The 23,466-nt window shown below is 39.6% G+C and overlaps 2 protein-coding genes across 2 annotated transcripts in view; one reads left to right on the plus strand and one right to left on the minus strand.

The window, feature by feature from the left end:
* The window catches only part of ITP (ion transport peptide), a 435,567-nt gene extending 416,877 nt beyond the window's left edge, over positions 1-18,690 (minus strand). The window contains exon 1 of the mRNA XM_067146517.2: positions 18,670-18,690. The gene's annotated coding sequence lies outside the window, so the exon portion shown is untranslated. The remainder of the gene's footprint in view (positions 1-18,669) is intronic.
* The window catches only part of LOC136872694 (peroxisomal leader peptide-processing protease), a 1,469,308-nt gene that overhangs the window by 464,742 nt on the left and 981,100 nt on the right, over positions 1-23,466 (plus strand). The gene's annotated exons all lie outside the window — the stretch shown is intronic.

Below are 23,466 nucleotides of genomic sequence, written 5' to 3' on the forward strand. Positions count from 1 at the left end.
GATGATTATTATTATTATTATTATTATTATTATTATTATTATTATTATTATTATTATTATTATTATTTAGATTTTGCATACAGAACCTGAAACTTAAAATATAACTGAACTGTACTAATGAGTGGGTGGTTGGGGGAAGGGGTTGATCGCCAAATGACATCATCAGCGGCTTTTCACCAGGTAGTTTGAATTTCGGTCAATGCATGTAGGATTTAAAAAAATGATGAGATACGTTATGGATTCCACGTAAGATTGGAAGTCCGTTGGCTACGATCACGATGTCAGCAATCATATAAAGACTCAAAGAATTGAAGCGTTATCTGATCCTGTAATTACAGGTGGCAGTCTTGTTGTAGCTTTGTATTTTCTTATATATATGGCCTATGATATGAGTAAAGAAGCAGAAGGACAGATTTGCGGGTGATGTACTGTATAGAGTAGTAAATGAGTTGCAGGTTTGTGAGGGACTGCAGGGGGGACCTAAACAATATTGTGAGATGGACTACGGACAATGCTGTGATGGTAAACGGGATGAAAAATCAGACTGTAAGTTTCAACCAGAGGAAAAGTCCTCTCAGTTTTAATTACTGTCTTGATGGGGTGATAGTACCTCACGGGAAACACTGAAAATACCTGGGTGTTCATTTAAGGAAAGATTTTCATTGTGGTAATCATATTAAGGAGATTGTTAAGAAAGGTTACAGAACTCTTCACATGGCTACGGGGTATTTAGTGGTTGTAGGAAGAATGTAGATGAGAGGGCGTGTAAGTCTCCGGTATGACCCCAATTAGAATATGGTTCCACATCAAGATTACTTGATACAAGAGCTGGAAAAGATCCAAAGGAAGCAGCGCCATTTGTTCTGGATAATTTCCGACAAAGGAGTAGTGTTACGAAAATATTGCAAACTTTCAGGTGGGAAGACTTGGGAGCAAGGAGACGAGACGTCCGACTAAGTGGCATGTACCCAACTGTCAGTGGAGAGGTGCGTGGAATGATATCAGTAGACGAATAAGCTTGAGCGGAGCTTTTAAAAATAGAAAAAATCATAATATGAACATAAAGTTGGAATTCAAGATGGCAACTTTGGGCAAATATTCATTTATAGGATCAGAAGTAAGGAATTGGAATAAATTATCAGGAGAAATATTCGATAAACTTCCAATTTATTTGAAAATGTTTAAGAAAAAGCTAGGTAAGCAATTCATAGGGAATCTGCCAGCTGGGCGACAGTCCTAAATGAAGATCATTGATGATTGATTTGTAATCTTACTCTTTATGATGTGTAGATGAAGGAACTTACCACCGAGGTTTCTAAAGGGGTCGTTAACATCTGAAAATAAATGGTTCTGTTGTGGATGTCCATCGTGTTGTTACACTTTGATTATCTGTAGTGATGGTGATGATGATGATGATTATTATTATTTCTGTATATAAAATGAAATGACGTCTGCCTGCCTTCCGAAACGAGATCATATGTAGACAGCTGGACGAATTTCATGAAATTTTGCAGATACATTCTCAGAAGGAACTGTCATGACAAACTATCTTTTGTTTCAAAATTTTGTACGTAAAATATAAAATTTGGGGTATTGTTTAAAAAATGCATAATAATTTTAAATGAGATGACGTCTTGTTTTCTCGCTCAACCGCGCGTTAACTACTGGAACAATTGAGCTGAAATCTGACGTGGATATATCTGAGATACTTAGTTCAAATGCAACTCTATTCTGACTTTTGAAGAATTAACCTTCGCTAAATGGCAGTCATTAATATGTAGATATATCATGAACTTCCGCATGTTTTATTGGCTACAATCGAAATAATGGGCAATGGTTAGTATTATAAAAGAAAGACCAGCATATCTAATTAAACTTCAGTTTTACCGAGCTCGATAGCTGCAGTCGCTTAAGTGCGGCCAGTATCCAGTATTCGGGAGATAGTAGGTTCGAACCCCACTGCGGCAGCCCTGAAAATGGTTTTCCATGGTTTCCTATTTTCACACCAGGCAAATGGTGGGGCATTTAATTAACGCCACGGCCGCTTCCTTCTCACTCCCAGCCCTTCCCTGTCCCATCGTCGCCATAAGACCTATCTGTGTCGGCGTCGGCGCGACGTAAAGCAACTAGCAAAAAAATAAAAAATAAAAAAATTCAGTGTTTTTTTTTTATTACAAAAACGGTGATACTTATTTTCTTCGTAACTCCGGTGGTTCTCCAGAAAATTACGCTTTTACACGTTAAAGCACACGTTCCAGAGCTCCTGCCGGCCGAACGGTTTAGCTGGTTCTTGGTAGGTCCTGGCAATGCTCAGGCTGGACATCAGAGTGTGTGAAGGTTCCTTTAGCTTGAATCCTTTGATTTAATGCCGCCATAATCCGCACCCGATGGCGAATTGTAGGTCCGTCAACGATGAGTAAGGTTTGATGGTGATGATTATAATAATAATAATAATAATAATACCACGGCCTCAACTACCATGGCAGGTTTTTCTTGACGTTGGCAGCCTTGAGGATGGTTTTCCGTGGTTTCCTATTTTCACATCAGGCAAATGCTGGGGCTGTACCTTAATTAAGACCATGACCGCTACCTTCACGATCCCAGCCCTTTTCCATCTTTCCGGCGCCAGAAAACCTTCGATGTGTTAGGGCGACGTTAAACAAATTGCAAAAAATAAAAATGTTTTGACCCATTCAAGGCTGCTCGTGTTTTGATTTTCACGTTCCGTTTCTACTCTACCTACCGGGTTACAGGAAAACCATAGATCTATTGAACAACTTGTACTGAGTGTTAATTACGTTTTCCGTGTAAACACCGAATGTGTCATCAAGGATCTTATACATGCCGACGAAATGGAGTGCCGAATGGACAATTGTCCGCCCTTCACAAATCCAACTACCACTGTTAGATATTAACTCGCCATCTAGAGGTTGCCACTATATTCTTGATCTCCTGAAAAGTGTACAAAATTGATTTATTTGATTTCATCGACAGACGGTTCAATATATCTACTGTAGAGTGCATTTCTTCAGCTTATACAATACTTATTAACCACCAGATATGACAATCTATGCACAAATGCGAACAACAACCTACCGAGTAGTTTGTCTGTGAACAGGTTCACATTGAAATCAACAAAATCGTTGAGACAAACATTTTATTGTCTCCATGACAGAGTAGACGCTCTTAGACTCCCTTCATTGTCCATTGTCATAAATTTTATGACAGCCTTTACATTCTAAACAACGTCAAGAAACTTAAATCCGTAGTTTTTCTTTCGAATTGAGGTGTTAACAAAGCCCATTTTAAGATATGAGGAATATCACAAACCAGAAACATCTTCACTTCATATGGGTTATTATTGGGAATTTAATGAACGTTTCCTTGATGGTGCCATTGAGGTTACCAGACTAGAACTCGGATTAAGCCAAGCCAAGTCACTGAACTGCTCTGGCTATTACTTCATAGCTATATCCGTAACTTTGGAGCGGCAAGAGTCTCTCACTTGCAAATTTTAATGTCTACTCCTCCAGTAAAAGCAGGTTGAGCCGCTCATTCAAGTCTCCGCCGGTCTATCTAGAACGAGAGGTAATTAAGATTGCTTGGCCGATAATATTGATTGGTATTGCTGTTTTAATATCTTCACACGTGCTCCTACCTTTACGTTACCTGCCTATCCTCTTACGTGGCTCCCAGCAGGAGGTCTGATGGCCACACGATGTATGAGGTGCAAGTGCAGGGGTGACACTGCGAATTAATCAACAGCTACTGAGAACTAATAAACAAGTTAGCTGTGAATGGATATAGTGATACTTACTAACTAACCAACCGTGACCAGGCCTGTTCTCTAATAAGTGCGCATGAAGCGTTGCGACTTACTGGATGTGTAAGCGCACACACAGCTGGAACACGACGTAAATATACCACTACCGTAATGCAGCGAGAATAATTTAAAGAACTAGTTTCCTCTGTTTTCTTCTGTTATTGCCAACCTCTGTTGCACAATTTGGTTATTCGTTGTACTTTTCTTCCCATGATTTCGATTCCCTGCCATTTGAAAGTAATCAAGCCGTGTTAATGGCTTTCAGCACGTTAAGGATTTCACGTGAAAAAGATTCCAATAACTCGGCGTATCTTAAAATCTATAGCAATGGAAGGGGAGTTAAACATTTTATATTATTACTAGCTGTAACCCACGGCTTCGCTCGCGAGGATTTCGTAAGTTGATAACAATTAATTGTTCCTCGGTACTGCGCTAAGACATTATCTGAAAATCCCTAAAGAATAAAAACTCGCCGAAAAATTGCATTTCATTTACGCCCGAACCTGTTTGTGGCATTGCCTTTTGGGGCTAAGATGACCAAGCTACTGGCAGAGCTAAATCTGGAACATATGACATGGAACTCTACATGTGAGAAACAGTAAAAAGAAGGTGGGGGGGGGGGGGTGTCTTTATTTCTAAAGGAGATTACAAATGCCAATTTTCACGCCTGTAACATGTTAAGTTTATGAGATACGCTGTAGATATAATAACTTTGTAGATATAATAACTTTAAAGACTGCCCCACTCCTTGGCTGAGAGTTTATCGTTGAGGCCTTCGGTTCACAGAGTTCCGGTTTCGATTCCGGGCTGGGTCGGATATTTTAATCGCGTGTGATTAATTATTCTGGCTCGGGGTCAGGTTGTTTGTGTTTGTCCAAACACACTCCTTTTCATATTCACTCAGTACAGCACACTACCAACCACAACAGGAATACGCAATAGTAATTACATCCCTACACATAGGGTTGGCATCAGGAAGAACATCCAGTCGTGAAACAGCGTCAAATCCACATGTGCGACACAGTTTGCACCCGCGACCACGCAGGTGTGGGAAAACCAGTAGAATAGAAGATGATACTCATTTAAAATTCACCCACTTTTTTATTCTTTTCACCCCCTTCAGTGGATTTTCCAGAAAAAGTTCGTTAATTTATTTTTAAAAGGGATTCCAAGTACGACCTACCAATTTTAACGTCTGTATCATCTTCCGTTTCTGAGATATATGTATCCTCATATAAATAATTCAACTCCTTCCTCACTTCTTTTCAACCCTCGCCCCTTAAGTGAATTTTCTGAAAACAGAAATGTATGTTCTTTTATTTTACAGGAGATTCCAAACACCAAATTTTATGTCTGTAACATGTTAGGTTTTTGTGATATATTGTAGATAATCTCGCTGCTGTAAGCATACTGGAGCTAATGTTGCCATGGTTACGGCAGTTCATTTCTTTATCCGATTCCTAGAGCAATGACGGTTGGTTTTAGGGCCTTAAAACATTGTATTCGGGCCCGTAGGGCTTACCGAGTTTTGTTTTTTGCGTCAAGGGCCTTGAAATGAGTTTTGTCTCGTCCTTGTACGACAAATTCGACATTTCGCCTACATTAGCCTAGTATATTTATATCTCTCCACGTCGCCCGCCCCCCCCCCTCCCTCCATAGAATTGTTTTGAAAATAAAATATAGCCTATAGCACTCAGGGATAATGTATCTTTCTATTAGTGAAATAATTTTTAGAATCGGTCCAGTAGTTCCTGAGATTAGCCCTTACATACAAACAAAGTTTACCTCTTTATTTATTAGTATAGATTATTTTATCATTCGATCTGTTTAACGTTAAGCCAACTCTGATACGCTTTCCGCGACGTTGTGACAGGAGAGGGCTAAACATTGAGAAATTAGCAGACGTGGCCTTAACTGAGTTACAGGGTCTGTCTAGCCGAGGTGGTAAATGCGCTCTCGGTTCACTGGTAGGAGATGGGTTCGACACCCCGTCAGTAAGACGAACATGATTTAAAAAGGAGGTTACCGAACGAGTTGGCTACGCGGTTAGCGGCATTGAAGACGGTTTTTGTTTCCCATTTTCAATCAGACAAATGTTGGGGCTGTACCGTACCGTAATTAAGGCCACGGCCGCTTACTTCCCACTTTTAGCCCTTTCCTATCACATCATCGCCATACCTATCTTTGTCTGGGCAACATACACCAAATACCTCCCCAACCCCCGCCACATTAAAAAGAAAAAAGCGAGATTTCTACTTTACAGGGGGACCTGGCTCTGGGTTTCCTTTATCCTTCATCAAAACTGAGTACCAGGTTAATTCCTGAGGGCAAAGGCGATCGGACGTGGAGATAACCACTCTGTTCCACTTAGTCCGAGGTTACGGATAGTGGCAGCCTTTACCGTCTACTCCTCCACGGGTTTCCGTGGCCTGAATGGAGATGGCTTTGCTTTTTAAATGTTTGTTTTGCCCAGCATTTGGGTTAGGCCTATGTGAAGATTGCAAACTGTGGAAAACTATCTTCAGTTCGAAACCATTATACCCAGAATGCAAGATTTCAGCTACATGACCCGTACTGATTGTTCAGTGTGCTTATTATTATTATTCCGCTTTTCTACACACTGGTGGGGTCTTGGGTAGGAACTATGTCGCACACGTGGATCTGGCTCGGTTTTACGGCTGGATGCACTTCCTGACGCCAACCCTGTGTGGAGGGATTTATTCACTATTGCATTTTTTATGGCAGTAGGCAGTGTGGTGTGTAAATATGAAGATGAATGTGCTAGGACACAAGTACCGAGACCATGAGCTGTGGGAATTAACCGTACGCAGTTAAAAACCTTCGGTCTGGCCGGGAATGGGACTCGGGGTCGTCTGAACCGAAGGCCAGTACGCTGACCATTCTGCCAGGGAGCCGGGCTATTATGATTATTATTAGCTTTTGGGTGGTTAGGCCGTGTGCATTTTGCAGTTTCGTCCAGACGAGCCATTTGGGTTCATCAGCTGGATGGCTCGCCCCTCCAGGACTCTGCTTAGCAGTGGCAGACCAAGCGCATGGTCCCGTCGTGTTAGCAAATGGGGATTGCTAACCTGCCAAAGGAGAAGTGAATTCTCCGTTTCCAAAAATATTACTCCCCATGGACTTAGAATATAAAAAATGGCTTTCACGGCCGCAGCTGATGAGCCCAAATGGCACGTCTGGGCGAAACTCTGCAAAATGCACACGGCCTAACCACCCAAAAGCTGGTTCTATTCATGTGATTGTAATATCTGCGGCCGTGAACGCCATTTTTATGATTATTATTATATTTCGTGTTGCGTAGGCCATTAAGATGGTAAAGAACTGGCCTTCTGAATGAAAGTAGTGGAGTTCGATCCCAGGTCAGTCCGGTAGCGTTTGAAGCTGCTCAGATACCAGAGTGTTGTTTTGGTAGATTTACCGGTACGCGAACATCTTCTGCGGGGACAAAATTTCGGCATCTATGCGTCTCTGAAAACTCTAAAAGTCCTTAGTGGGATGTAAATAATATTCTTCTTCTCCTGCTTTTTCACACACTGTGTTGGGGTCGCGGGTGCAGACTATGTTGCGCACGTGGACTTGACCATGTTTTATAGCCGGATGCCCTTCCTGGACGCTAACCCTATTGGGAGGGATGCATGTGTCTGCGGTGGTTGATGCTGTATTGGGTTGTTTTGTGTTGTCTTGTGTGAATATACATAGGAGTGTCTTAGGACATATACAGATACCCAGTCCCCGAGTAGAGTAATTAACCGGACGCGATTAAAATACTCGACCCGGCCGGGAATAGAACCCGAGGACTTCTGAATCCAAGACCTCAACGCTGACAACTCAGCCAAGGAGCGGGTCAATAACATTATTTTTTAAAATAGAAATCGTATTCCTGCGAGTGCTAGACGGTAGCTGTGACATCGTTTGAAATGACGCAAACCTCCTATTTCTAGTACGTGCCAGAGTTTGCATTGAACGACCAGTTTTGTCTCGGAAGACTGTGCGACGCTAATTACTGATGGACATGAATATTTGACGAGGCGCCAGCAAGGTACCTGCTCCCTCCTACGTGCGCACCACTCTTGTAGTAGATATAATTTTGCTGATGGCTTCGTTCGTTGCCGTTCTGGCGAATTGTTTACCTTGTATTATATTAATTTATAAGGCTCTCTTTAATTATTTTTACAATTCATCTCATTCACTTGTTGCGCGCAGACTTGGACTACCATTCCTGATACGCAGTTGTGAACCTTCCGGAGCAGTGAAGTGTGGGCGTCTACGTATTTGGATGTGGGAAACCTTGAAACACAAGTTTTGATTACGTGTTTCGTGTGTGATGACGTGTGTAATCCTTATTTATTTTATACACAATTTATATAATCTAAGCACCGTGAAGTAACAGGTGACTGATGAGCTGCTACGTCCGTAGGAATATCAGTAGAAGTGTCCGTAGATGATCTCAGTCTCCCTATGCACTAGCTGAAACAATATCAGAAGTAACCAATATATATTATAGTATTATATGTTTATAACCTGTAAAAGAATAACGAAGCAAGCTTTCTATTTTATCTGACTACATATAAACTGGCTTCGGTAGTGGGGATGTGAGGCGGATTGAGGAGAATGATGGACACGGTCATGGAGGGGAAAAGAAGCAGAGCGAGATTAGGGTGACTCATTTTTTAATGGTTTCATTATCAGAGGTGTGGAACATATCGAGGCCAAAGCTAGTTGAAAATAGAGAACTGTGAAGGCGTTTAATTAATTCGCAAAGACTTGCAGGCTGAACGCTGAAAGACATAACCGTCTACAATGAAGGTATCGTAATGTTGTTATCTAGAGCGTAGCCCAAGAACCTCAATTTTTGTTGGAATCCGAACCATTCGGACATGACTTTTAATTGCTTAAATCTCACGTGGATTGGCGGGGATTCGATCCGCAGTCTCCGTAGTGAGAAGCAGTGGCGATACCACTCAGTTATCACGTCAGCTACTATAGAAGAAACAAACTAAACGAAGTTGATAGTTTGATAGTTGATAGTTGATAGTTTGTAAGTAAAGAAGACAGGATTGTGTTAACTTCACAAAGGGAAGTTGGTTCAGTGCCAGAACTATACAGGTTATTTTTTACCAGTAGTGCATATATCGATCAGTCGCTCAGTTATGATCCTCTCACAGATCACTACTTCTCATAGTCGATGTGTCACATCACATGAACACTTTATTATCTACAGGTGCCATAAAAAGTACCTTACGGAAACCGTAAGAAAATAATATGCTCTTCTACTACAAATCTAGCCAACGGTCGTAGCCGTGTTGAAGCACCGGATCCCGTGAGATCTCCGAAGTTAAGCAACATTGGGCATGGTCAAGATTTGGATGGATTGTCACGCGCTGTTGGTGGGAGGGAGGGGTAAGGGAATGGAGGAGCGGAAAGGAATTGGTCACCCTACCGTACGTAAACTCCGGCTTAGGCACACTTCTGCGGAGGTTCGGACCCGCCTTCGGGCAGAATATACCCTTACCTTACCTTTACTACAAATCGGTCTCCAGCGTTATTATTATTATTATTATTATTATTATTATTATTATTATTATTATTATTATTATTATTATTATGGATATGAACAGCACTTCAACTCCTAAAAGCAGAGTACGGTACTATCATGGTGAGACAGTGTAGATGAAAACTAGTGAGAAAGAAGCTAACAACAGCAGACGGGGAAAAACGGCCGCAGCTTTTCGTAGGACGCATGTCCTATACAAGAAATAGGCAATCTCAAGAAAAGCTACTCAGGCACTATAACACAGTGATCAAACCCAAGTGTCTTTACGCAAGTGAATGCCTCAGAATGACAGGAAAGGCTGGACTGAGAGAAGTATGAGTGCAAGATCCTTCCCATAATAATAGGTTCTAAGATAGCAGATGGAAGAGAATAGCTATACATGGATAATGAGCGGCTGATGGAGTCAATAAGGAAACAACGACTGAAGTTCTGCGGACATCTCTTCAGGATGGATGCAACCTGACTCATCGTAGGGACAAATCAGTCGTAGGACTGAATACACATGCTGCTGCTGCTGCTGCTGCTGATGATGATGATGATGAATAATGTAGACAACACTGTTGCTAATAATGTGAATGCTAAAGTGAAAGCAGCTTTGCTTAACTGCTTTTGAACCACCTGCTGGAATAAACATTTAAGAACTATGCTAAAGTAAAGTAATTTTCTCTTTGAAGATTTCTCTACATGTGGCTTGTGTGACGTTCTGTTGTATCAAGAGTCTTTGATATGAGAAAGACCCTGTTATAATTTTCTCTGCGTGTACCATCAAGCTTATAAAGCTGAATCTGACCTTAATCAGTAGGGTATTCATTCAGTACTATGAGACTTAATAACCCGACGCAAGGTAATTAGATGAGGCAGGTCTGTCACACGCGCCAGGATCGTAGGGTCAGTGTTCCTGAATCACCTGCTGACACGGGACACAAGGTGACAGGTGAACAAATGCATAATAATGCTCTTGCAGTTGTGTGGCTCCTGAACAAACGTGAATCTAGCTTCGTAATTGTGCGAAGATTCCCGGTAGTGGGGATGAGAAATTAATTTGAGTTTGACTATTGTTGCCAGAAATATCGAGAATGGATTACTGTAGCCTACCATGAATGAGTGAGTAGGGATGTCTTGAACGGAGATAATATTGGGAACTGTCCTAAATCCGAAACCGTAAAAGAATACCTGCGGAACTTAATTCCAGCACCTTATTATTAAACCCGAATTCGCCGAGGACATAACAGAAAGATCATGAGAAATTGTGCATAATGAGGTAAGTTGTAACTGCACCTCAAGTGTAAGTTAATATAAGTGATATTATTTTTAACCATTACAGTCCGAAATGAGGAGGGAAAACGGTGTTTCCACTTTTATCGCCAGGGAATTGGACCACAACCTCCGTGAAGGTGATTTCAAATTGGAGGGGATACCTTTATGCGGGAGGGAATGGGTAGAAAACCTCTGTGTTGTTAAGTCGTGAATTTTATACGCTCACAATGTTCGCGGCGTTTCATGTTTTCTTGAAGAGTCTCGATTTAGAAGTGGAAGACGTTGTTCTTTATTGTGAAGTACAGTGGCTCAGCCGAGCTAAAATGTTAAAGCGAGCATTAAGTCTCAAAGAAGAAATACAAACGTTTAAGTAGGACACGTAAAACATATTAACAAATTTAATGGCCACATCATAGATGTGGTGTTTTTCCTTTCTAATTGATGTTAGAACATTTTAAAATGAACTAAACATACGTTCCTAACGTAAGATTTGGTATAGCATATACGTCCCTAAGGTAAAGAAGAGCGGTTGGTCACTCCTATGTATGATCACGTAAAGGCCTTCGAAACAAAATTACCACTTGAGGAATCACAATTGAAAGCAAACAACTTCGTGCATTTTCCAGCCCTGCAAATATTTAATGTATACAATGTTCAAAAGCATGTAGGAATTGTCAGAATTAAGTAATGAACTCAACATTGAATTTAGAGAATTCAGGGAGAATTTTGTTAGTTTCAATCCGTTTTTTTTCTCCGTTGTATATTAATATTTACGATAATTTTCAAATGGAGTGTGTTGATTTTCGGAGAGGACTGTAGATAAATCATTAAAATCTGATGGATTTACTGCTCGTTATATCACCTTAGAGCTCTCTGTAACTAGCCGAGAGTTGCAGTCGTATAAATTACGACTTGCTGCTCTTAAGGGAAGTTAGAATGGCGTATCTCACATAATATTAACCTTTCGAGGTTTTCGGCCATTTATCCCTGAAATCTCTTCAGCTATATTTTTGAAATTTTACTTTTACGACCTACTATGAATTTTCAGATTTGAATGTGATATATTATTATATTTTAATTTAAAATATTGAGGGGAACATATATTACTTAAGCAAATCTCACTCATGGATTGAGGAAGTCTTTATATCACGATTTTGGATGTGTGGTCCCTTTTGGTTGTTTTAAAGCCCTGATAAAACTTTCAGTTCACTGCGTTCTGTAGTTTGAGAGGTATAGGTACATATCATATCAAAAGTATCAAATGCCAACAATTATCATGGAGTTAATGTGTTACATGTACTTACACGATGAAGCACTGAGTTACAAACCAAATACCTCACTCTTATAATGTTATGGCAGTGCTACCAAGGTAAATGATGAAACTATTTCTACAAATTGTAAGGGTTGTTCAATTGGAACATGGGCAGGACTGGCAACGATGCATATAACTGATGGGGTGGCAGCACTGCATGGTTTGTTGCTTGTAATAACAGATCATAATATGGTCAGTCTGAGGCACGAGTCCGCTAAATATAAGAAAGAATTGAAGCAACATTCGCATTTAATGGTTTCGTCCAAACGAATACAATGTGACATGGTTCAATTCCTGTGCAATGAAGGTGATGTGAGCTGGAAAAACTGTCTCGAAATGTGCTTGTGTTCCACGGTAGTGCACGTCAACACGCTGCCAACGCAGCAGTGGACAGTCGGCGCTTTTTTCGCTAGGGTCTTATGGATCACCCGCCTTATAGCAACAGTCACGTCTTTGGTCTGCTGAAGAATGTTCTGAAGAGTCATTACGTCATTACACCGCTGATCAAGCTGGAAGAGTGCTGTGGAAGAGTGACTCAACAAGCGTGGATTGTATAGAGAATCTTGTTCAGCGTTAGAGCATGTGCCTGAACGATGGGCATGATTATCTGTAGACACTCGCAAACTCCCATCAGTATGCTATTTTTTTATATGGTGCATCTTTTCCGATACATACGGTATAGTGTAAGTTTCTAGAGATCAGTCTATGTTTCAGTTGAACAGCCCTTATAATGGGAACTATTTTCTCACTTCGTTTTGGAATTACGGAGTGTTCAAGAGAAACATAAGCAAAATAGAGCAATTTTAATTAGTAATCAGAAATTTGTTTCTAGAACATGTGTTAAAATAAAAGATACATCAATATATTTAGGAATTATACATTTCTTTATGGGATGAATACCTTAAATATTACACTGTTCGAATTTTAGTGTTCCATCTCCTCTTACATTTCATATCCCCCCTCCTCCACTTTGAAATGCGAGCCGTGTAGTCTTGTAGATGACATATTCTTGTTCGGTAAATTAAATATAGATTTGACGACTCGTCTGTTTAATTATACATTCATGATTAGCTTACATTCATCAAGTGGAAAGTGGTGCTGTGAGATCACCTTTAGTCCCTCTGAGTGTGTCCCTAATAGCTTTGGAATGACTGAATTATTTTTTATGATATTTGAGACTAATCTAGCTCTTGTTAATGAGACCTGATTTTCTTCACCCTCAGGCTTTTAGAGATGTGAATCCTCTTACCGCTTTAACTAGTAATTTGATTTTAGATTAGGGGTACAGAATATCGGGAATACCTCTTGCCTCTACTCGTTATATATTAACGCAATACTGCCGTTCATGTCATGCCGCCTGGTTGCAGATCTTATTCATATTGGGAGTAGGTCTATACGTAGAAACTTTTTGTGTACATGCATTCCGAAGTTGCTGAGACTAAGAGCATTCTAACAACATGGAACCTGATCCCACCAGAAATGGAGGTGTACCCTGATGGGCGACCGGCGATAGGACGGAATATGAAACGCAAGCGTGTACGATAGAACTAATACTGGAGAACACTGAGATGCATCTGCTGTAATGATACGATATACCCTATCTGCTGTTATCATGCATCATATGTATGGTCTTATAATCATTCATAGTAATCATTAATATTTATAATTTACATGTAACATGTATATACCGTATTGTAAAATTGCATGTATTACAATGTTTAGTTGCCTGGAACGTTGCGAAGATCCAGAACAAGAAGAGTTTTTTAATAGCTTGTTAATGCTGGAGACTACGAGTGAAAGGTAGTTAGAAGTTTAGGAAATGGAGTGCATCAGGATTTCATGAGTTCCTATTTGAAGTACGCAGAAGTATTTCCTTCCAAATCTTAGTTTATGAAAACTTCTCGTGTGTTGTGTTGAAGGGCACAAATTCGAACTTTTAAACGTTGTACATGTTCAATAATTATGTGTGCTGAATGTGTCATTCATCGTCTGTAAGACAAGTAACTCGTCAATTTTATTCTATTGCAAATATTAATATAATCTTCAAGAATTCAGAAAGATGTTCCTTGTTCATGGGATAGTAGCAGAGCTATATGCAGTTATTCATTGTCAAAATTTTGCAAATCCTATCATCAAGTCTTAAGTTATCCTACTGTCATTTTCATCAGTGAATGTTATGGTTTTTTGTATGAAATGCAGATTAGATATTTTTGTTATCTTTACTCTCTCCGTTAGTAGTTTACCTATCCTCACGAGCACATTTTCAGATGTGGATGTGATGAGACCTTCCATCCGAATTGGATTTTTGAATCACAGGACACGACCTGATTTCTGTTAACTTCAATGCGACTTAATGATATATACATTTCTTTTGTACATTTTGACTGTGTTTAAGAACTGAAAGTCAGTGACGCAACAGATGAGACTAGAAATAAATTGTGGAGAGTTCATAATAATATTCTTTGAGAAAAGATCAGGTGAAAATCAAATACAATACAGTAACTTCATCAAATTTTCCAGAAGAAAGGCCCATACGCACAAATGATAACGGAAAATACGGGTAACTAAATATGTCAACCAGTTTGTAAATATAATCTTACAGTGTTAGTCAGTAAGAGTATGAACATCATTACGTTAAATTCGTTGCTATTCTGTTCCACGAGTAACATTAATAGAATTGTGCTTCATTAATTATTTTCAAAGAAGAAATTCAACCATTGTGTGGTATTTCCAAGTAATGACTTTGTGCTCATGTTAATAGCGATTTAAGATAAAAATATTGAAATTAGATTAATCGTAAATATAGCAAAAGCAAAGCAAAGTCACCTCCGTACAGGCCATGAAGGCCCTTGGAGGAGTGGAAGGTAAAGGCTTCCACCATTGTTAACCTCGGCACGTGATGGGGTAGAGTGGTCAGCTCTACGCCCGGCCGCCTTTGCCCCCAGGAATTAACCTGGTACTCATTTTTGGTGTAGGCTGAGTGAACCTCAGGGCCATATGCACCTCCGGAAGTGGAAATCTCGTTTCTTAAATTTTACGACTTCCTGACGGGGATTCGAACCCACGTCCTTCCGGGCGAACCGAGCACGCCTTTACCGCCTCGGCCAGGCAGCCCCTAATCGTAAATAAAATATTAAATTATTATATTTCTGACTTGTATTCATTACTAAACGTATTAACACGTTAAGGCACAATTAAAGGATGAATTGCAAAACAGGTACTTGCCACCTGTCAACTAGTTTTCAGATCTGAGTTGTCCATAAAAATGGTCACTCCATGTACACTGTTGACAGTACTCGTCGGACAAATATGATTGCCTTCTACGAAAACGCAAAAAGTGCGTGTATATTTGATCCCAATATCGAATTGGAGATAGATGAGGCACAGCCAGTGCAAGTCGACAGGACAGAAAAGAATAGATACATTACGTGTATTTATCATAATAAGCTTTTGATAAAGTAGAACTTTGCAATGTTATTTTGTCTGAACACTTAGCAAGAGTGGAAGAAATTTCACGAGATATTTTAAAAAAAACTTCTGCAGGACTTCTTACCGTAAGTCAGTTCTTCAGTTTACATGGACATTTTTTCCTATAGATGGAATGTTTAGACAACGGGAAGATATGTCAATATTTTAAATCTCTTGAAATAAAGAATGTAATTTTTAATCTGGGTAGAACATCAGAAAGTACATGAAAATTGAAATGTTGGATATATAATGCAATATAAGGGTTCTTCGATATTATATATCGTCAAACCTGAATTAAAAATCAAAACCAAACGTATGGCTTGATGGAGGCTATTGTGTACAAAATATACAAATAAATTAGCATTTTACGACTTCGTTATGAAAATTATTTTAGGTTCTTATTATCCTCGTTGGGTTTCAAAATTTGAGGTACATAGATCCTATAGGGAGATATGACGATCTGTACCGAAATTCTCATACACAGCGGTATCCTCACAGTGACAGTGAAACTATGCAGATACCAATTAACATGTTGTGCTGTGTAACTATGCCATAAATTTGTAATTGCCGAAGACAGTGCAATTGATGACACTGTGACAACAAAGGTATTTAACTTTACTTGAGATATTGTAACTAAACAAAGTGGAAGCTTTCATCTTAGAATTTTTGCATTGTTTCTTGTTCCTTTTAATGTGTAATCCTGTGTGAAGGAATCGATTAAAACTGAAATCACTATGATCTGAATTTTACTATTGAAATTGATCACTTGTTTTTATATTGCTTCAAGATATACAAATATATTTGACTTCTAATCATTCTATTTTTTGCTCTTTGCATGATGCGTTGTTTATTATTTACTTTCGATCACCACGTTGCCTGACTTTGGTATAAAAATAATTACAACAATTGACTAACTTCTTCACCACGTGCTAGTATTGTAATCACGATGAAGACTTTCGGAAGCTAAAATAAGCATTCGTTTTTCAAAATGCATCATTTGCAAACATCGTACGCACTTACTACCTTTGACATAGGGGATTTTATGTATTTAACAGGTAGTAATAAAAGTACGACAGATATAACTCTGTACGCGCAGTAAAAGACTGTATATTCGCAGATAGAAACTGGAGATTGTAAATATTAAGAATATTCTATTATTAATACCTTCATGATGAAAATATTAATAACGATAGAATTATGACAAACAGGAAAGAACGATTTCCCATACTGCAAAATAAAGATCTTAAATCTTAATAATGTTTTAGGTTTTACATCCTTACTTAGATATCGAACTCTTTAAAGATGTATATTACTCATTAGAGATTGTGACGTTTTAGTTAATAACGGAAGTTTGAATAGTGTTTAGATTTTGAACTAATGTTTGACGATTGTCTATAATAAAAATCAATGACACTGAATGTTTTCCGTATGAAATTTCTCTAAACTCAAGGCTAGAGTGTGTAGGATCACCGACAACTTCATATATCCGTTCTTCCTTCGATATCTCATGCCTCAATTCCCTTCAGGAACTCAGTACTTTTGGTGCTGAAAATTAATGCAAATAAAATGAATTTTAATTCACCATTAGATGTTGGAAATTAGCAGTTCCGTCGTATAACTACTAATTTATATATATTAGGTTAATCACTGTATTTATGTGTTTACACCATAACATTCACTTATAGCGAATCGATAGAGTCTGTTTAATTTGCGCACACCTATACAAACGTTTTTCTGAGACAAAATGTACTGTATCTCCTTCCTTTAAGGTTTTCTTTACAGTTTGTGCAACTCGTAATTTTTCAGTTTTTACTCCCCAACCTATTTGAAACATTAATATTGGAATCTACTGTAATTGTTTTCCAAAATCCATATTCTAATGAGACAAATCAGTCTGCACTTACCTTTGCCGTCCCGTGGTCTTTTACCGAAAGCTGCTTGCTGTATTTAGATGCTAAAGAAGGAATAACATGTTAGAATATGAGGGGCTCAGTAGAATAAGGGCCCATCTTAAATTCATCTGCTGTCTGGTTTAAGTATAATTTTATGTAGAATATGCGTACCAAATTTATTTTACACGCGCCTTTCCATTTGGAATTATGTAAAATCTAACAAAATTCATTTTTTTCTCAAAAATTTTGTCTGGTTTGGATGGGATCTTGTTTTACTGAGCCCTCCATATTATGAATGCACTTAACCAATGTAACGTAAAGTTCTTTGATCAAAGTTTGTAAATATATAAAGTATATATTGGGTTTTGTTAGAAAATGAAATACAAAGATATGCTTGCTGTAATGTTAGTAAATACTTTTTGTTTGATCTTTGTAAAGAACTTATCAAATATACTGTTAGTATGATAATGCTTTAGTTCAGATAAATATAATCCAGTCCTCAACCGTACGTACTTTTAACGAATTTAAATAAGCTATACTAGTTTGAATTGTAGGTTGAATGAAATATCCCCTTATTCAATGGGATATATTTTATTTAGACGATTATTTTTATAGCAATGATTACAGCTAACTGTTTCGACTTTTATCCTGTATATATTGCTATAGGGAATGTATGAAATGTAGACTATGTAAATAATATTTACCAAATTATTTATATAACTTCAACAAGGGAATTCTAATTTATAGAAGCAGTTAGGGTTTTAAAAATATAATACAAATATTGGCTTCATGGGAGTTAAATTTCTTTTGAATTTCATGACAAAAGAGGTGTAGGGCAGCTGAAGCATCTGCAAATTCATTGTTCAAAAATATTTTCTTCCCATAATATACACAAAAACCTATCTTCATATATAACTTTTTCAGTTTCATGCTAAGTTATTTACTATAGTCTATGTTCAAAATCTCTATGCCACATTAAAAGGTGAGTGTTATAGTTGGTTAGAGTGAATGGTTTGAAGATTCTAATAGTTGCGGTTAATATTAATATTTTAATGTTTAAATTTAAATTTTAAGTTAGTTTTTAAAAATCCCCTTTTTAGTTAAAATATATTTTAACGTTAACTCCAGGCATTAATTCTATTTTATCTTTTTGAATTTTGAAAATGTATAGTTAACTTATCTGAAAACTTTTGGAACAGATCTTTATTCATATATTGATGAAAATTCCCTAGCAATTAAGGAAAATACTAGGAATCACTCCCAGGTACTTTCTGCAGACAGTTTTCTTGATTTAAGAATCGTACTGGGAAATATTTCTATAGATAAAATTTGCTGTACTCACCGTGGTGGTTGTCGGCGTGGCGGGCGACGACTGATGTCCAAGAGTGGATCTACTGGTCTTTTATAGACACTGAATTATGTCTTGGCCGGACGGTCCCCTGCTGTTTCAGTAATTACCGCTATTCATCAGAACATCACAAGTATAGTGGCTGCAATAAGCGAATATGAAAAGACGCAGCAGTTTTCTTGATAACAACTCAATTACCTACCCCGGAGACAGCATCCAAGACGCCTTCCTTTTTAATTTTGTCCACTTTGGTGGCCTCAACCCCTGCTGCCTCACGAGATGATTACTAGCCACGAGTCTTCCGATGACGTCAGAAGAGCTCGCGCGTGCTGCCTATTTGCGGAGGTCGTCTCCTACTCTCATGTCATCGTTCCCACATTAACATATATTTCTGTCGACAAGTGCATCAATCATAGCTGGAAGTATATTTGTGTAACAAGGTACTCTAATATTGTATACACTCAACGATGACAAAACACGTGCGTCTGTGACCTCGGGATGTTCCTCCTCCTTCTCATGGCAAACATTTCTTCTTTTTTTTACCATTCTCTTTTTGGATGTCTTCTTTTTGCTCTATTTTTTCAATCTCTATTCTACTCTTTTCTTACAATAAGTATCTTAACTAACAAACAAATTGAAATTAAAGGGATATTCAATATAGGGCGAAGCTGACAAGGAGAGGCCAGACCCTGCGTCCAACGGATTTCATCGAGCTTCAATGTACCTGTTGGGATAATCTCAACAGTAACTCGTGTATAAGGGTTTATATCAATGCGCTTTCGTTTTCGAAAAAAATGAGGACAAATATGAGCAGGATCTGCTTCGGACCAAGTGGAGGTGATAGAACACTAAAACAAATTTTACTTTAAAATGTCAGGTCAGAGACTAATAATTTCTGAAAAATTGATGAATCCCCTGATTCCAATGCAACGCATATATAATTAATTACTTGGAGAGTTACAACACAGTTAAGTGGAGCGGTGGCCGAGTGGTCACTGTACTTGTCCACGAACCTCGTTGACTTGAATTCGATTCTCGTCGTAGCTATGTTTTTGTACAAAATAAATTATTATCTGAGGGAACGTGAAGATAAAAATGCGAATAAAAATATTAGAGGCCGCCTCTGTGGTGTAGTGGTTAGCGTGATTAGCTGCCACCCCCGGAGGTCCGGGTTCGATTCCCGGCTCTGCCACGAAATTTGAAAAGTGGTACGAGGGCTGGAACGGGGTCCACTCAGCCTCGGGAGGTCAACTGAGTAGAGGTGGGTTCGATTCCCACCTCAGCCATCCTGGAAGTGGTTTTCCGTGGTTTCCCACTTCTCCTCCAGGCGAATGCCGGGATGGTACCTAACTTAAGGCCACGGCCGCTTCCTTCCCTCTTCCTTGCCTATCCCTTCCAATCTTCCCATCCCTCCACAAGGCCCCTGTTCAGCATAGCAGGTGAGGCCGCCTGGGCGAGGTACTGGTCATACTCCCCAGTTGTATCCCCCGACCAAGAGTCTGAAGCTCCAGGACACTGCCCTTGAGGCGGTAGAGGTGGGATCCCTCGCTAAGTCCGAGGGAAAAACCGAACCTGGAGGGTAAACAGATGATGATGATGATGATGATGATGATAAAAATATTAGGCAGACTGCAGTGAACTTTATTTTCTTCCTATACCTATATTCATTTCAGGTAGGAAATAAAGTGTAATGCAGTTTGCGTAATCTTTTTTCCCATTTTTATCTTCACGTTTCCTCAAATATTAATTTATTTTGCACAAGAAATATAGCTGGACGAGACTCGAACTCACTTCTTCGACGCTCGCAGACAAGTACGGTGATCACTAGACCACCACTCTGGTTGACTGCGACGTAACTCTCCAAGTATATATGCGTTGCATTGGAATAGGGAATTCATCAATTTTTCGGAAATTATCAGGTTGCGGACCTGACATGTTAAAGGAAAATTTGTTCGCCTTTTAGTGTTCTGTCACCTCCACTTAAGCGGATCCTGCTTCATGATGTTTGACCTCATTTTTTTTTTTTTAGAATTCGAAAGCGTGTTGACCTAGACCCTTCACACACAAGTTACTGTTGAGTGTCCTCCCACAGGTACATTGAAACTCGTTGAAATCGGTTGGCCGCAGGGTCTGGCCTCTCCTTGTCAGTTAGGAACGTTAGCTTATTACAACACCGCTAGCAAAGTCAGTGTAGTTACCAGCAACGAACAATATTCTTATACAGTTCATCTCATCGCGTTCATGTATTGAATATTGAGAAATATTAATGTAGGAGAGTCCGCCTCTGTGGTGTAGTGGTTAGCGTGATTAGCTGCCACCCCCGGAGGTCCGGGTTCGATTCCCGGCTCTGCCACGAAATTTGAAAAGTGGTACGAGGGCTGGAACGGGGTCTACTCAGCCTCGGGAGGTCAACTGAGTAGAGGTGGGTTCGATTCCCACTTCAGCCATCCTCGAAGTGGTTTTCCGTGGTTTCCCACTTCTCCTCCAGGCGAATGCCGGGATGGTACCTAACTTAAGGCCACGGCCGTTTCCTTCCCTCTTCCTTGCCTATCCCTTCCAATCTTCCCATCCCTCCACAAGGCCCCTGTTCAGCGTAGCAGGTGAGGCCGCCTGGGCGAGGTACTGGTCATTCTCCCCAGTTGTATCCCCGACCAAGAGTCTGAAGCTCCGGGACACTGCCCTTGAGGCGGTAGAGGTGGGATCCCTCGCTGAGTCCGAGGGAAAAGCCGAACCTGGAGGGTAAACAGATGATGATGATGATGATGATGATGATGATGATTAATGTATGAGAATGGAGTTAGTTATTATTCATGAATTCCTTCTATTTGATGAATTTTCACATTTGAAACATTTCCTGAGTCGAAAGGAGTTTGTTAAAAAGTTAAGTGAAGCATTGCTTAAAGGAAAGTCGGTGAGTTGTTTCAGTACTTCTGTAATGCCACTTCGTTCTCAATTTCTGGAGACATGAGAGTCTTTCAATGCTATACCTTTTCACTACCTCAGTGTGGAAAGAATTTAGTTTAATGCTTAGTTTAATGGAAGCACAGCGGACAGAAATCGGCTACCAGCTGATTCAGCGAAAACGTTGTTATTAACTCAGTTTAATTTCAAAGACCTACATTGTATCGAGTTTCATGAACACTGTTTGAGGGAAAAATAACTTCTTCAGTAACATTAGATGTTCTTCAGAATACAAGTAAAGGTACAGGCATAGACGTAAGTTTTCATACAGTGAAACATGTTACAGTAAATGACTTATACCTCGATTGATGTTTCGAGTGCATACTTTATTCTCCTTGGGTAACATGTACGATATTTCCCGTAATACCACAGATCAGCCACAATTGCAAGTGCAAGACCGTAATGTCCAGATCTGTCCGGATAGAAGTATTCGTACAATTGGCTGTCAAAAAGGAAACAACGGGCAAACTACCCGTCTAGCACATTCAACCTCTCTCAGTTGCTGAATGCATGTTAAACGAGCTGTGCCGAGTGACTAGTAGTATGTTAGCGGTTGAAATGGGTCGAAAAGGAAAGGAAACTGCAGCGGAAATGAGGGATGCTGATTGTCACATTAAATAGTGAAGATAAATCGTATTTCGAAATTGCAAGCATCGCTTGGAGAAGTAGTTCGACTGTGCTGAGTATAATTAAGCGATTCAAAGAAACGAGCCTGCTAATAAGCAAAGAAAGAGTAGGTCGCCCACAAAAACTGACCACCAGGGGAACGAAGGATGTGTTGTAAACGATCAAGAAGGACTCAAAATTTACTTCTGGTGGGATAGCTGCTTTTGTTGAACAGTCCGGAAAGCTAGTGACACCCCGACGAATAAGGCGTCTCATCAGTCGTGCAGGATATAGAGCTAAGCCTCCCAGAAGGAAGCGCTGCATAAGCAAAAAAGAACCAGAAGAGCAGATTAGAGTTCGCAAAAGCTTATGTAGGAAAGGACCACACATTCTGGGACAGCGTCATTTTGTCGGAAGAAAGTAAATTCAACTTGTTCCATAACGATAGCCGCGTTTCGGTTTGGTGGAAGCCCAATACTGCTCTTGACATCCAGAATCTTCAAGCTACTGTGAAGCATGGTGGAGGTGGTGTTATGGTCTGGGGGGAATAGCCGCGTCTGATGTCGGGGATTTAGTTTTCATTGAGGGAACTATGGACAGATTTGCTTATTTACATATTCTCAAAGAAAATTTTAAGAATACTGTAGAGAAACTGGGTCTGAGAAACGATTATTACGTCCAGCACGACAACGATCCCAAACACACAACAGAAACTGTTCGACTGTGGGTGCGTTATAATACACCCCACACCCTGAGAACCACCACACAGTCGCCCGATATTAATCCTATTGAGCACCTCTGGAGTGAACTGGAAAGAAGAGTACGAAAACACCACATCTCTAGCAAATCTCAGCTAAAAGAATTGCTTTTGAAGGAATGGCGGAGCAGAGACAACCGGCAATTTGGTGTTCAAATGTGACCAAGAGTCTGAGGGAAGTGCAGACACACCAAGTACTGAGGAACAGAATTCACCGTTGTTTCTCGTTCGAGAAGATTCATGTTACGTGAGTGTACGAATACTTTTGTCCGGCTTAAAACTCATATTGAGAGAAGAAAACATTATTTTTTGTTTGACGAACATACTTTCAAGTGATAAGTTATATTCGTGTATATAAGAAGTGAATGAAAACCTACAACCTGTTTTCCAGTCATTGACCGGGTCAGGGGTGTATGAATGAAGCAGATATAGGCTGTTAGTACGATGGAATCGCCACTCCCAAAGTG

The sequence above is a fragment of the Anabrus simplex genome, chromosome 4, assembly GCF_040414725.1.
Source record: "Anabrus simplex isolate iqAnaSimp1 chromosome 4, ASM4041472v1, whole genome shotgun sequence".
Lineage (NCBI taxonomy): Eukaryota > Metazoa > Arthropoda > Insecta > Orthoptera > Tettigoniidae > Anabrus > Anabrus simplex.